Genomic DNA, 14051 nt, shown 5'->3' on the forward strand with positions numbered 1-14051 from the left:
AAACTAGATGAATTTATATAAAATGTTACAACTTTACAATAGTGTTCTATTTTCATCCATCTTTTGTGCTGTTATCCCATATATCTACATTCATAATAAATTTCATGTTATTGTACTATAAATTGTTCTTTCAACAAAATTTTGAAGAACATTAAGAAAGAATATATACAATATTTTACATCTAACATCTTTGATATTCTTCCTTCTTTTCTGTATATCTAAATTTCCTTCTGAGGTCATTTCCCTTTATCCAGAACAACTTTCGTTTGCATTTTTTGAAGTTCAAGTTTATTGACAATAAATTCTTTCATTTTTAATCTTAAATTTGTTGCTTTTACTTTTGAAATACATTAATATTTTCAGTAATGTAGAATTTTGAGTTGACAGTGATTTTAAAAAATCAAAAATTTATTGCTATTCCATTATCTTCTGGTATCCATTATTTTTAATGAAAAGTTAGCTATATGCATATTATTGTTGTCCTTTATGTAATGTGCCATTTTCTCTGGAGCTTTCAAAATTTTTATTTTAGCTTTGGTTATGAGCAATATAACTGTTGTATTTAGATGTCATTTTCTTTGTATTATCTGTATTCTTATGTCTGTAATTTTACAATTTTTATCAAATATGGGAAATATTTGTAACTGCTTATTAAGGAAGGCCTCCTGCCCCACTTTAGGTCTCCTTTCCCTCTGACACTCCAGTCACAAAAGTTAGATTGCTTTATATTATCTTCTGAATTACAGGTGCTGTTTACTATGGTCATTATTATTCTCTGTGTTCTTCAGATTGGGACATCTGGTTGGATGGTGGGGACTAAAATCTCTGTTGCGACTCTTTCAGGCCTCCAGCTTTTGCTTATTGGTGGGTTCCTTGGAATTTTGCTTGCAAATACTAAATCAAGAGGCAAACAAAGATTTGATTGGAGTTTATATGTATATTTCAGGGCTCATCCTCTATGCCTGGATTACCTTTCTCAGTTTCCAGTCACTCATGTAAACTCCAACTTCATACTATAATATTTAAGCCAAAAAGACTGCAAATTTCTGTCTAAATTCTAGCTACCTTATACTGAATAGACTGGAGAGTGCCCTTATTAAATATCTAATGATAGGGTACAATATATACTATTCCGGTGACTGGTACACTCAAAGCCCTGACTTCAGAATGATACAATTTATCCATGTAACAAAAAACAAAACAAAACAAAACAACACTAGCATCTTATAATTGTTTTTGGAAAAAAAAACTGGGAAAAAAAAAAGGAAATACATAGAGCTATTTCCTATCATTCTCTTCTTTCAAGGGTCAAATACACTTCAGTTTCTGTCCTCTTCTGTTTTCTTTTAAGTGCCAGTTTTTATTATATATTATCAGGTCCAGAGTTAATATTTCTTATTTATAAGAGGTTTTGTTGAATAAAAGCTACTATGTCATCATTGGAAGCAGGACCTGTTTTGTTACATTTAAACTTTAAATATGTGCTATAGGCCAGGCATGGGGGCTCATGCCTGTAATCCCAGCACTCTGGAAGTCTGACCTGGGAGGATTGCTTGAGGGCACGAGTTCAAGACCAGCCTGAGCAAGAGTAAGACCCCTAAGACCCCATCTCTACCAAAAATAGAAAAATTAGCCTGGCATGGTGGTGGGCACCTGTAGTCCCAGCTACTCTGGATGCTAAGGCACTAGGATGGCTTGAGCCCAGGAGTGTGATGTTGCTGTGAGCTATGGTGACAGCACTGCACTCTAACTGGGGCACAAGAGTGAGACTCTGTTTCAAAAAAAAAAAAAAAAAGTAAAGAAAATATATGTGCTATATACATTTGTATGTATGCTGTATTTCCCAATAACATTAAAAATTCCAGCAATGTAATTAAACATATTCATTGATCAAACAAGAAATTTTATTGTATCTCAAAAGAAGAAAAAAAATCTGAAAATATTCATTATCTATTTGTTATTAAAAATGAGAATTAAGAATAACAAGTAAACTCCTCAATGTGATGAACTAGCTATCAAAACTTTACATCAAACATTAAACTTAATAAAGAAAGTTCAGCCATGTTCTTTTTAATTTGGATGAAAAAAAATTTAAAAAACTGCCTCTTTAGTGTTATTAAACAACATGATTGTGAATATTATTGTCAAAATAATATTTTTAAAAAGGCCTAAGGATTAGAGGGGAAGAAATAAAACTGTTTAATTATAGTTGACATAATTAAAATACAGAATATCAAACAGAATCAACATATAATCTAGTTAAACTAACATTGTATTAAGGCAATTTTACTGAAAAGATCAACTTGCAAACCCTAATAATTTTTTTTAAATATCATAAATTCACAGCTAAAAAATAAAATATAAAATAAGATACCATTTCCAAAAGCAGTAAAATAGTAACTTTTACTATGATCTATATGAAATAACTTGAAAGAAGATATGATAAAATTGTAATAAATATATAATTTGTAAATGTCAGATGAGGGCAACAATTTTTAATGTAATTTTAGTGCAATCCTAATCCAAATTCCTGCAATATATTTTATAAAATGAAATAAATATGTCCTAAATTTTTGTGGAAATGAAGGAAAACTGATAACTAAGACTAGGTCTATGAATTAAGAGTTAAGGGGGAAAATTATCCAATGAGATATTAAAGTATAGTAGTTTTGAAAACAACATTAAAATAGATTTGCAGGAAATGGAACACAGATCAATAAAACAGAATGTAGAGGTTAGTAACACATTTTATTATAAATAGTAAGTGTAAAACAATTTTTCAATGGGAAGGAATGTTCAATATATAGTACAGTTAAAATGGCTCATTACCTATATATCTGTACAAACAGCTCATTTAAAAATATAAAGCTGTATTTCTACTTGGCACCCTAAAGGTGAATTGGATGTAAATTAGATAGGTGAAATTATAAAACTAATAGAAAAGGAAAGTTTAAGAGGAGAACATATCTATAACCTAAAATTTACAACTTAATACCTAAAAAATACTTCAAAGCATATAAAAGATGATGAAATATTACATCGATTCCCTTGAAATTAAGAAGTTTTGTTGAATGATAAAACAAAAGAAAACTGATTTTTTAGAAGCATTATTAGTTTATAGATATCCAAGATAGAAAAAAATATATTAAATAAATTATGGTACTGCATTTTTATCCTTTAGAATTTTTAATATACAAAGATTAAAAACACCCCTTTAATATTATTTTGATATAAAAGCAATTTCTATATGAACAGCTATGGCCAAGTTCATGCACACAAAATACATTTTAACTTCAGAAATGTCTTAACATGTAAGTAATATTTACCTTATATATGTGGTGATATCTAGAATATACTAGAATTCCTGTAAATCAACAAGAAATATACTGATATCTAATTGGAAATTAGGAAAGAAATTTGGATAGTCAACTCACAGAAAGAAAAGCCTAATTGGCTATTACAATACAGAGAGATGGTTAACATATTAGTATCAGATAATTGCAAATTTAAGAAATTCAGACACATTTTTAGAACCATCATATTGGGAACAAATAGAAAATTGTATAATGCAATAATATGCTAGTATAATACCTATAAAACTAAATATTCATATATACCATAATCTTTATATTCTACTTCTAGATATGTATACCAACTCATGTAAATCCAGAAGCTGGTATGGGAATATTATTTACCACATATACTACAAATGAGCTGAAAGCAACCTTTGTGTTCATCATCAGGGAAATGAACAAATGGAATGTGGTAAATACACACTATTAATACTGTTCAACCAACAGAAACAAAGAACTATTAATAGTTGGTGTAGAGCAACATAGAAATTAATAAAATGTGTTGTAAAATGAGAGTTAAAGAGTTAATAACAAATACATTTATCTAAATCAAAAAGCATATACACATGAAATACAACTATTTATTTTACAAGGGTATATACATATCCAAGGATATATAACAAATAAAGTATTAATAATGGGGTGCAAGTAAATTGACAAATAAAAACAAAACACATAGTTAAGTGTGTTATGGTCAAAGGATGGAAATATCACATGAGATAAGGAGCATAGTTATCCTAGTCTATACTTTTATCATTCCTAAGCACAGAATTGTTTTTCTCCTTAATGACCCTTCAGTCTCCTATTATCTCTGCCACTATTTTTTTTTTTTCCTTGAGGAAAAACTACAATGATTCACAGGATAGGGTTCACTGGTTTGGAAATGTTACGGCTTGTTACATATGCATCTTGCTTAATCAAAATAATCTACTTTCTAACTAGTTAAATTTTCACTTGCTTCATTTTGTATAGGTACCATTAGAAAAAAGAAGTGTGATTTGCTTTCTCACAGTCAATTACACAATTAAAACCTAATTGGCATTTTTATTATTCTCAGAGAGTTAAACTGTTCATAGACAATAATATGGTTCATTCCCTAAAGGGGTTATCATAAGGAATGTGGCATTATAGGTGTGAAAGTTTTTTGAGCTTTTAGAATATAAAGCACTTCGCGAAACTATGATATTATTTTTAGCATTAGGTAGTTGTATTTGACATAATTAAATTGTCAAGAGAATTAACAAATAAAAGTAGAACAAATCATGCTGATGAATTTTAAATAGGAAAACTCATTTCAGATTCTATTTAGATGAAGTGCATGCCATGTAAGACAAGGAGAAAGAGTAGACAGAATTCACAGTAAAACTATATTTATATGTTTTAGGAATGCACTGGGTACATAATTTGAAAATTACATGAGAGTACATAGCAACATTTAAATCTTCCTAAACATTTCTTCAAGCTCGAAGTTCTCTTCCTCTGAAGGAATCACTCCTATTAGAGTTCTGTTTTGTTTTTTTGAGAAATGTTTCATGGCTATACTCACATGATTGTGTATATATGTATTTTAGCATACTATACAGATTTTTAAATATGCTGATAACTTGATATCTTAGTCATCAAAAATAATTACCTATAAAATAAGACAAGATTTTAAAATTTGAATGACCATGGAAATACTTTACCAACTACTAAAAACAGTTACTATGAGACCACCAGGTATTGGTAACATGGTTTAGTGTCTAGTTGCAAAGAAAGTCATAACCCACTCAATCTCCCAAACCACTTTGTGTATTTAGGTCACCCATACAGAAGCCCATTAGGCACAGAGCTGTTAAAGCTTCACACTAAGGGTTATAAAGCCCTACTGTTTATTTGAAAAGCTATGCCCTGGTTGGAACAAAAACTCCTGAAACTTAAATAATCTATTTAGGGCCCAATTTCCTTTCAAGCCCCCAAAAGCACAGCTCTAGCCCCTGTGCAGTACAGAGTTTCTCATGCATACTAAAGTTCTTTAGTATTGAAACTTCCTATAAAGCTGAAATTAAATATTTCTACTCTGTGACTAGATATTTCTTTCCAAATTCATTCTTACATTTTCTCTATACTACAAAAAAAGAATAGAAATGTATTCCTTATATTAAAATTTGACTGTAAAATATAGATATCTGAAACTAATATTCTGTTCAATATGTTTTTATTTATGTGTTTATTACATATATGATACATATTTGCATATATGATAAAAACTGTCTTTTGCATAATGACAGTATCAGAATTTACAGAAGACATGAAATACTATAGAGGAAAATAATAATTCTTACTCTGGTATAGTATTATACAAAAACTGTTTACTGTATGCACAATGTATTTTCAAAGTTTTTAAAATATCTATTTCATTTAACATTATTGATATACTACATCTCTACCAAGATGGACATTGTCTCTTAATTGCTTTTAGTGATACCAAAATGTTTTAATTATCACCTGTGCCCTTATGAATGTTAAAATGAAAAAAAAAAAAAAAGAAAAGAAATCTGGGAAATTAGCCATAAATTTATAATCCAGGAGGACAATGCCCCTAAAAAGACATAAACTGTGAATATTCTAGAAGCTACAGAAATAAAAAATGTAAATTTCTAATTAGTTTTATTGGGGAAGAATCTATCTTTCCTTTGGAAAATTAACTATACTCATTACCAGAAAAGTGTTTCACCCTAATCAAATTTGATTACATGATAGAGAACATTTCTTTTGACATTTAAGCTTCTGGTAAAATGAAAAATGTGGAAAAATAAGTGATTCCAACCCAGCCCTTGAAAGCTCACTGCATCATTTGCTAAATGCATGCATCCAGAGAAGAGACGCAAATGTGAAGCAGCTCATGAATTCTCAATCATATGCAAGCCTCTTCAAAAGTCCTTGAAGCAGTCATATAGGATCTGCCATATGCTGATAACTGCATTCAGGAAACTCACTCATCATAAGAAAGGATGATGAATAGTCATCCTGAGTCAGTGGTTACAAGTTGGCAATAAACTTGAAAATTGAGGTCATTTGTTAGACTGCATAATACAAAACTCTGCCTTGAGATTCAAAAATTTTTGTTGATAAAGTAGAATTGAATTGTAAGTGGTTATAGAAAACTGCTCCTGGGGCTGCATCCTGCCAAGTGATACACAGAGAGCAAAGAGATGAAAAAAGGGTAAACCCACTGCTTTATGGCTAAGTAGTACATATTGTGTCAACAATGGGATCTCCAGTTTCAGAAATGAACCAAATAGCCGTAATACAAACTTCCCTTCTTTTCTGGAGTGTATTCAGGGAAGTGGATGCCACAATTTTGAATCTCTAAATTATTTTATTGATACTGCCATGCACTAAATCACTGATTAAATTTAGCAACTATATATTGAACAACCACATGCAGAAAGTCTATACTAGATATTACAGAGTAAGGAAGGTGATTTTTGCTCTTAACAAAGAAATATGCTGACTATCTCACTTAGCTCTCTCTAGGTACTGATACAAAATATTGTTGATATTCAATTCCATATTCCTTATCCCTCACTTGATTATAATATAATCTAGTTCAAAAATTCATTAGTATTCATCCCTATATTCACAGATCATAAAAAAGAACCTGATACAAAATAAATATACTTTACTATTAAGGTGATTGATCCAAAATAACAATTTGCTATTGCTTTGGGGATTACATTTTCTGGTGTGAACACTTTGGGGTAAGTTGGAAGTGTTATAATTCTGTATAACACATGTTCATCACTTCACTAAGCTCCAGCTATGTAGTTACGTTTCTTGTTAAGGGAGTAATGACCTGCCTGTGACTTCTCGTCCACTCCTTCCAATCTTTTTTGCTGTTGTTGCTGTTCTCTTTTTCTTTCCACTCCAGGCATTGCTTTACTTCATATTTTCTCTTCTTCCTCTTTTTAAGCTTTTCACACAGAAGTAACTTCCTCAGACAATCTCACTGGCTTCAAATATTCAACAGCTACTTCTATGTAAGTGATTTTTGTAATGCAAAATTGTAATTATTGTTATGATCCTCAGTTTCATTTCAAAAATTTATTGTTACCAATGGACATCTATGTTTGGACATCAAAATTATATCAATTATTTAATATGTTCTTAACTAAATTTATAATTTCCTCTTTCTGCCTATATTCACCCAAATAAAACTATTAAAAACTGTTTCTTTGTTTTTGCTATTGACATTATCATTTAATAAGTTTAAAAATGTAACAAGTTTTTGAACTACAAAGCACATTACCAACATAATATTATCCAATTCCATATTTCACTGTCTTTTGCAAATTCCCATTCTTTCCACCATATTGTGTGGTGTCATGATTGTATTTAAGGGTACATGCTTTGTGATCAGACAGACATGGATTCCTATAACAATCCTTCCTTTTGTCATACCAAAAGGCAAACCTACTACACCTTATAAGTCTATTTCTATACCCTCCTAATATTTCTTCTGTATTTCATTTTCCAGACTTTTCCTACTTATCATTAACATCAATCCAAGATGAAACAAACAAATGTCCGTAAATCAGTCCTCTGTCAAAAAGCTCTTTAGCCAGCACAAATCCTTAATGATTTCTTTGTTCACAGAAAAAATAGTCCCAAATCTCACAATCTTAGGTTGGTATTCAGAGTTCTCCAGTATCCAATGTTATATCATTTTTTAAAAACAGTTTACACTATTTTTTTAATTTAACATGTAGATACCATGTTAAAGAAAAGTTCTACAATTTTTTTTTTTAAATATGTAACACTCCTATCACTGAGACATTATCTACACATTTGGCTTTTAAATTTAGTCTCCTAGATTATTTGGGCTTGAATTCCAGTTTTGACATTTATTAGCTATTTGATCTTCAGCAGCAACCATTTTTTGTTTAATTTCCTTTTTGGATAGTATATTATTAATATATAGAAATGTTATTGATTTTTGTATATGTCAATTTTATATCCTGCAGATTTACTGATTCTATTTCTCAATTCTAAGAGCGTTTAGGTTGGAGTTATTTGGGTTTCTTATATGTATAAGATCATGTCATAGCAAATAGAGAAAATTTAACTTCTTCCTTTCCAATTTAGATGCCCTTTTTTCCTTCTTTTTGTTTAATTGCTTGGGCTAGGACTTCCAGTACTATGTTAAAAAGAGAAGGGCACCCTTGTCTTGTCCTTGATCTTAGAGGAAAAGCTTTCAACTTTTCACTGTTCAATATGATGCTAGTTATGGGTTTGTCATATATGGCCTTTATTGTGTTGAAATATACTTCATACTTGATCTGTTGAAAGTATTTATCATGAAAGGATGTTAGTTTTTTCATATGCTTTTTTTGCATCTATTAAGATTATCATATGGTTTTATCCTTCATTACATTAATGTGGTGCATCACACTTACTGATTTGTGTATGTTGAATCATCCTTGCATCCTGTTGATAAATCCCACTTGATCATGATGAATGATTCTTTAATTGTGTTACTGAATTTGATTTGCTGGTATTTTGGTGAAAGCAATCACATCTATGTTCATCAGGGACATTGGCCTATAATTTATTTTTCTTGTAGTATTATTTTCTGGCTTTGATAATAGGGTAGTGTGGTATTCATAAAATGAGTTTAGAAGTATACTCTCCACTTGGATCTTTTTCAAGACTTTGAGAAACTTTGGAATTACTTCTTCTTTAAATGTTTGGTAGAAGTCAGCCGTAAGCCATCAGGTCCTGGACTTTTTTGATGGGAATATTATTATTACTGATTTAATTTCCTTACTCATTGCTCTATTCAGATTTTCTATTTCTTCATGATTCAGCTTTGGTAGGTTGTATGTGTCTAGGAATTTATCCATTTCTTCTTGATTATTCAATTTGTTAACATATGATTATTCATAGTAGCTTTTGTGACCCTTTGTATTTCTGTGGTATCAGTTGTAATGCATCTCTTCCTATTCTAATTTTATTTATTTATACATTTTCCCCTTTTTCCAAGTTAGTCTAGCCAAGGATTTGCCAATGTTGTTTATCTTTTTAATAAGCCAACTCTTAATTTAATTAATTTTTTCTGTTACTTTTCCAGTCTCTATTTTATTTATTTCTTCTTTGATATTTGTTATTTCCTGCAATCTCTCCACTTATGGCTTAGTATGTTCTTCTTTTTCTAGTTCTTGAGGTATAACATTACATTGCTTATTTGAGGCCTTTTTCTTTTGGATCTAAGTACTGTTATGATTTTCCCTCCTAGGACTGCTTTTGCTGCATCCTGTAAGTTTGGTATTTCTGTTTCCTTTTTTTTTTTTTTTTTTTTTGGTCTCAAGATATTCTCTGATTTTCTTTTTAATTTATTTTATGACCCATTGCTTGTTTAGGAGGTTGTTGTTCAATTTCCAAATATTTGTGCATTTTCCAACAATGCTGCTGTTATTGATTTATAGTGTAAGCTATCTGAAAAAAAATGATATAATTTTAGTCCTCTTAACTTTGTTAAGGTTCTGCACAGAGAATAAAAAAATTAAGGTAAAGCAGCAACCCACAGAATGGAAGAAAATATGTGCAAACCATGCATCTGGTATGTGGTTAATATAAAAGATATATAAGAAAGTCAAACAACCCAGTAGCAAGAAAACAAAAAACCTGTTAAAAAATTGCCAAAGAACTTGAACAGACATTTCTCAAATAGAACATACAAATGGTCAACAAGTAATTAAAAAATATACTCAGCATCACTAATTAGGAAAATGCAAATTAAAACCGCAATGAGATATTACCACATACCTATTATAATGGCTTTATCAAAAAAATGAAAAATAACAAGTCCTGGTGAGGATGTGGAGAAATGGAACTCTTGTACATTATTGATAGGAATGTAAATTAGTACAGCCATTATAGAAAATAATATGAATATTTTTCAAGAAACTAAAATTAGAACTACCATATGATCTAGCAATCCTACTTCTCAGTACACATCAAAAGGAATTGAAATCAATATGTTGAAAGAATATTTACATTTCCATGTCCATTGCAGCATAATTGACAAGAGTCAAGATATGGAATCAACCTAAGCATCCATCAGTGGATGAACGGATACAGAAAATATGATATACACACAATGGAATACTATTTAGTCTTTCACAAGTAGGAAATTCTGTCATTTGTGACAACATAGATAAACCCGAAAGACATTATGCCAAGTGGAATAAGGCAGGCACAGAAAGGCAAATACAACAACATGATCTTACGTATATGTGGAATCTAAAAAAGTTGAATTCATAGAAGTAAAGAAAAGAGGCTGGGCAGGAATTGGGGAGAGAGGGAATGGGAAGCTAGTCAAAGAGTATAAAGCTTCAGACAGACAGGAAGAATACGTTTTGAGATCTATTGCACATCAGGGTGACAATATTCAATAATAATGTATATTTCAAAATGACTAAGAGTAAATTTCAAATGTCTTACTATAGAAATAACAAGGAAACAAAATGATAGATAGTTAATTAGCTTGATTTAATCATTTGACATTGTACACTACATCAAAAGATCACATTGTATCCCATAAGTGTGCACAATAATGATTTGCAAATTAAAACAAAATTAATTTTTTAAAAAGAAAAAAATCTTCTATTATAATAGTCCTCACTCCATGGACTAGTGAGCCAATTTGAGGAATCTATCAGTTGCTGAGTATGTTTGTTCCAAAAAGGACTTCCTGAATTGATAAAAATAACTATATAGTACATTCATGAATTCACTAAATTCTCTATGTTTCTAAGCTAAATTCCACTATGGCAAATATTCAGATATCCCTGAAAATTTTGGTAATTTTCCCTTCCCCAGTGAACATTCACCCTGGTACATGCCCACAGGTCTCTTTGGGGACAATTAGGAAAATGAATTAGGGTATAACGCTTAACAGTGCCCCAGGATCTATCTTTGAGGGGATCTCACCTTCTCTTTATTCAAGGAACTCTGGATATTTGTTTTGATTTTTTTTCTTTTGGTTATATATATTTCTTTATTTCAAAGTATTAAGGGGGTACAGATGTTTTTTGTTACATGGATACATTGTATAATGCTGAAGTCAGGGCTTTTATTATGCCCATCACCAGAATTGTGTTCATTATCCCTGATAGGTAAGTTTTTAACCCTCATCTCCTCTTCCTGGTTTCCAAAGTCCTTTACATCTCTTTTTGTCTGTGTTTACCCATGGTTTAGCTCCTACTTGTTACTGAGAACATGTGGTGTTTGTTTTCCCACTTAGGATAAAGGTCTCCAGTTACATTCAAGTTGTTGCAAAAGACATTATTTTGTCCCTTTTTAAGGCTGAGCAGTACTCCTTGGTGTGTGGTGTGTGTGTGTGTGTGTGTGTGTGTGTGATCACATTTTATTTATCCACTCATCAACTGATGGGCACTTAGATTAATTACCATCTTTGCAATTGTGAATTATGCTGAGATAAGAATTCACTCTAGCACTCCAGTATTCCTAAGCCTTTGAATATGTTCCTCTACGGCACACCAAGGAAATTATGGCATTTTACTCGATACACTATAGGCTACTTTGGAGCCTAGGTTTCAATCATCCAAATGAATGATGCTTTAGAGTTACTCATAGCTGCTTGAGCTGGTAAATTGAACCTAGCATATTTGATTAACCTGTTCATATAAGGTAATGAACAGCTGTGACAGAATCCAACATTATATTCATCTCCTTATCAACCTGAATAGGATACATTCCCATACACATCACCCTGGTTTCAGTCAACATAAATTAATAAACTTTTGCAATCTTGAAATGCTTTTGGTGCATAAACTAACAGTTTTCCAGAGTCTTCATACCAATTCCACTTTTGATACCACTAGGGAGCAAATTACTGTGAATTTATTATAGAAATTAAATTATACACAATTATGTGAGAATCTATGAAAGTAAATGTTTGAAAATAAGAATTAAGGCATACAAGGTAGAACATTCATAAGCCCTGGTAGGGAGGAGTGAATTTGACCTGACATGGAAATTTGGAAACTATGCTCATGTGGTTTCTGGAGCAAGACTGAGATACAGGGTTGGAGCAAAGTCTACAGAAAGTTGTTGGCTTTTCTGGTTTTACCTCTGTAAATGTTCAGTGAAATGAAGGTCCGAGTTTGCTGTGTCTAGCCTGGCAGTTGGAAAGGAAATGTAGACACTGAGCTGGGAAGAGCAAGAATAAAATGGCACCAATTTATCTGTCCTCACCCCTTCTAATCCATAAAATCTTTATAAATTTATAGCTGCTTTTTCACTTTCACCTTCCAAATATTATATGACTTTATTGTTGATCAATTCTAGCTTGAAATAATTTAAAGAAAAGGGTTCAGGAGAAGCAAGTTTATGATACATCAATCCAACTTTACATGTGAATCCAAAACAAAAACTTCAACAGAAAATAAGATTGTTGCCATATTTTTTTCCATAAGGATTACCAGACCAGAATGAAAACCTTCCCATCACATGCTAGACAAAAAAAAAAAAAAAAAAAAATAGGCATTAATGAAAATAGAACTGAAAGACAGAAGGATTCCTTGATCACATCCTTTAGTAACTGGATCATCCTGGACTTTGTTTATATGAGAAAATAAAGCTGTATATGGTTATCATGTGCAATTTGGCTTTCTGGTACATACAGCCAAATATAATTATAATGGATAAAAAATTTGGTACTTGAAGTGGAACACGAAAAGGGGTGACAATTTCACCTGCAATTTAGACCCTAGCTCCACGATCACGGTGTCTCAACATATAACCAAAGGATATCAAAGTATATGTGAGGCTAATGCTTCCTGATCCATGCAAGCATCAGAGTGATAGATACTGGAAGAAGCTAGATAGAACAAGACTCTATAACATATATGGAAACAATAATTAGGAATAGAAATTAGGGTAGATGAGATGAATTTCTTTTTTCATTGTAAGCAACATAAAGGCTAATAAACCTAATTGTCAAATCTGTATTCCAAGATCCTGGATGATGGTAAAGCTGAAGATTATACTTAATAATATAGGAATACATGATGCAAGGGCTGACAATTTGCCTGTGGAGACATAATATCAAAAGAAGAGTAGGAATGTGAAGTATACAAATCTACTTAATGAAGGAGCCTCAGACACTTCATCAGTCTCAAGGATGCAAATTGAAGTGTTGATTTGAGAAAGTGTGGGTGTCAAAGATTACTGGGATAGTGGAGTCGGCAGTCCCAAACATGCCTCCTCAGGTACTGGCCCTAGGTTAAGGATTGGAGATCAAAATAATCAAGCTAGCTCAATTATAGCTGTGTTGTGTCAGTGTAGAATAATGGGTTTGAATTAAAGCATTGTTTCCAACTTTAGAAATTGTATAACTCTTGATGAATCAGAGGGAGGGTTGATGAATTGAAATAAGATGGAAGATAATGTTAATGTACTGGAATGATATTTAATTCATAAATTATAAAAATAAAACTATATTTAAGCAAGCAGGATAGAAATGTACATATTAAGCTTTCTATGCCTATTCAAATCAACATCAATGAAATGATTTATTATTTTAGTTTATCATGAAATCCATTTCTTAAGGATTTATTACTCCAGGAGATACTAGATCAGTTATACACACTTCTGAAAGGCAGGATGATGTCGTGATAGATGCCTAGACAG

The sequence above is a fragment of the Eulemur rufifrons genome, chromosome 3 (genome assembly GCF_041146395.1).
Source record: "Eulemur rufifrons isolate Redbay chromosome 3, OSU_ERuf_1, whole genome shotgun sequence".
Classification (NCBI taxonomy): domain Eukaryota; kingdom Metazoa; phylum Chordata; class Mammalia; order Primates; family Lemuridae; genus Eulemur; species Eulemur rufifrons.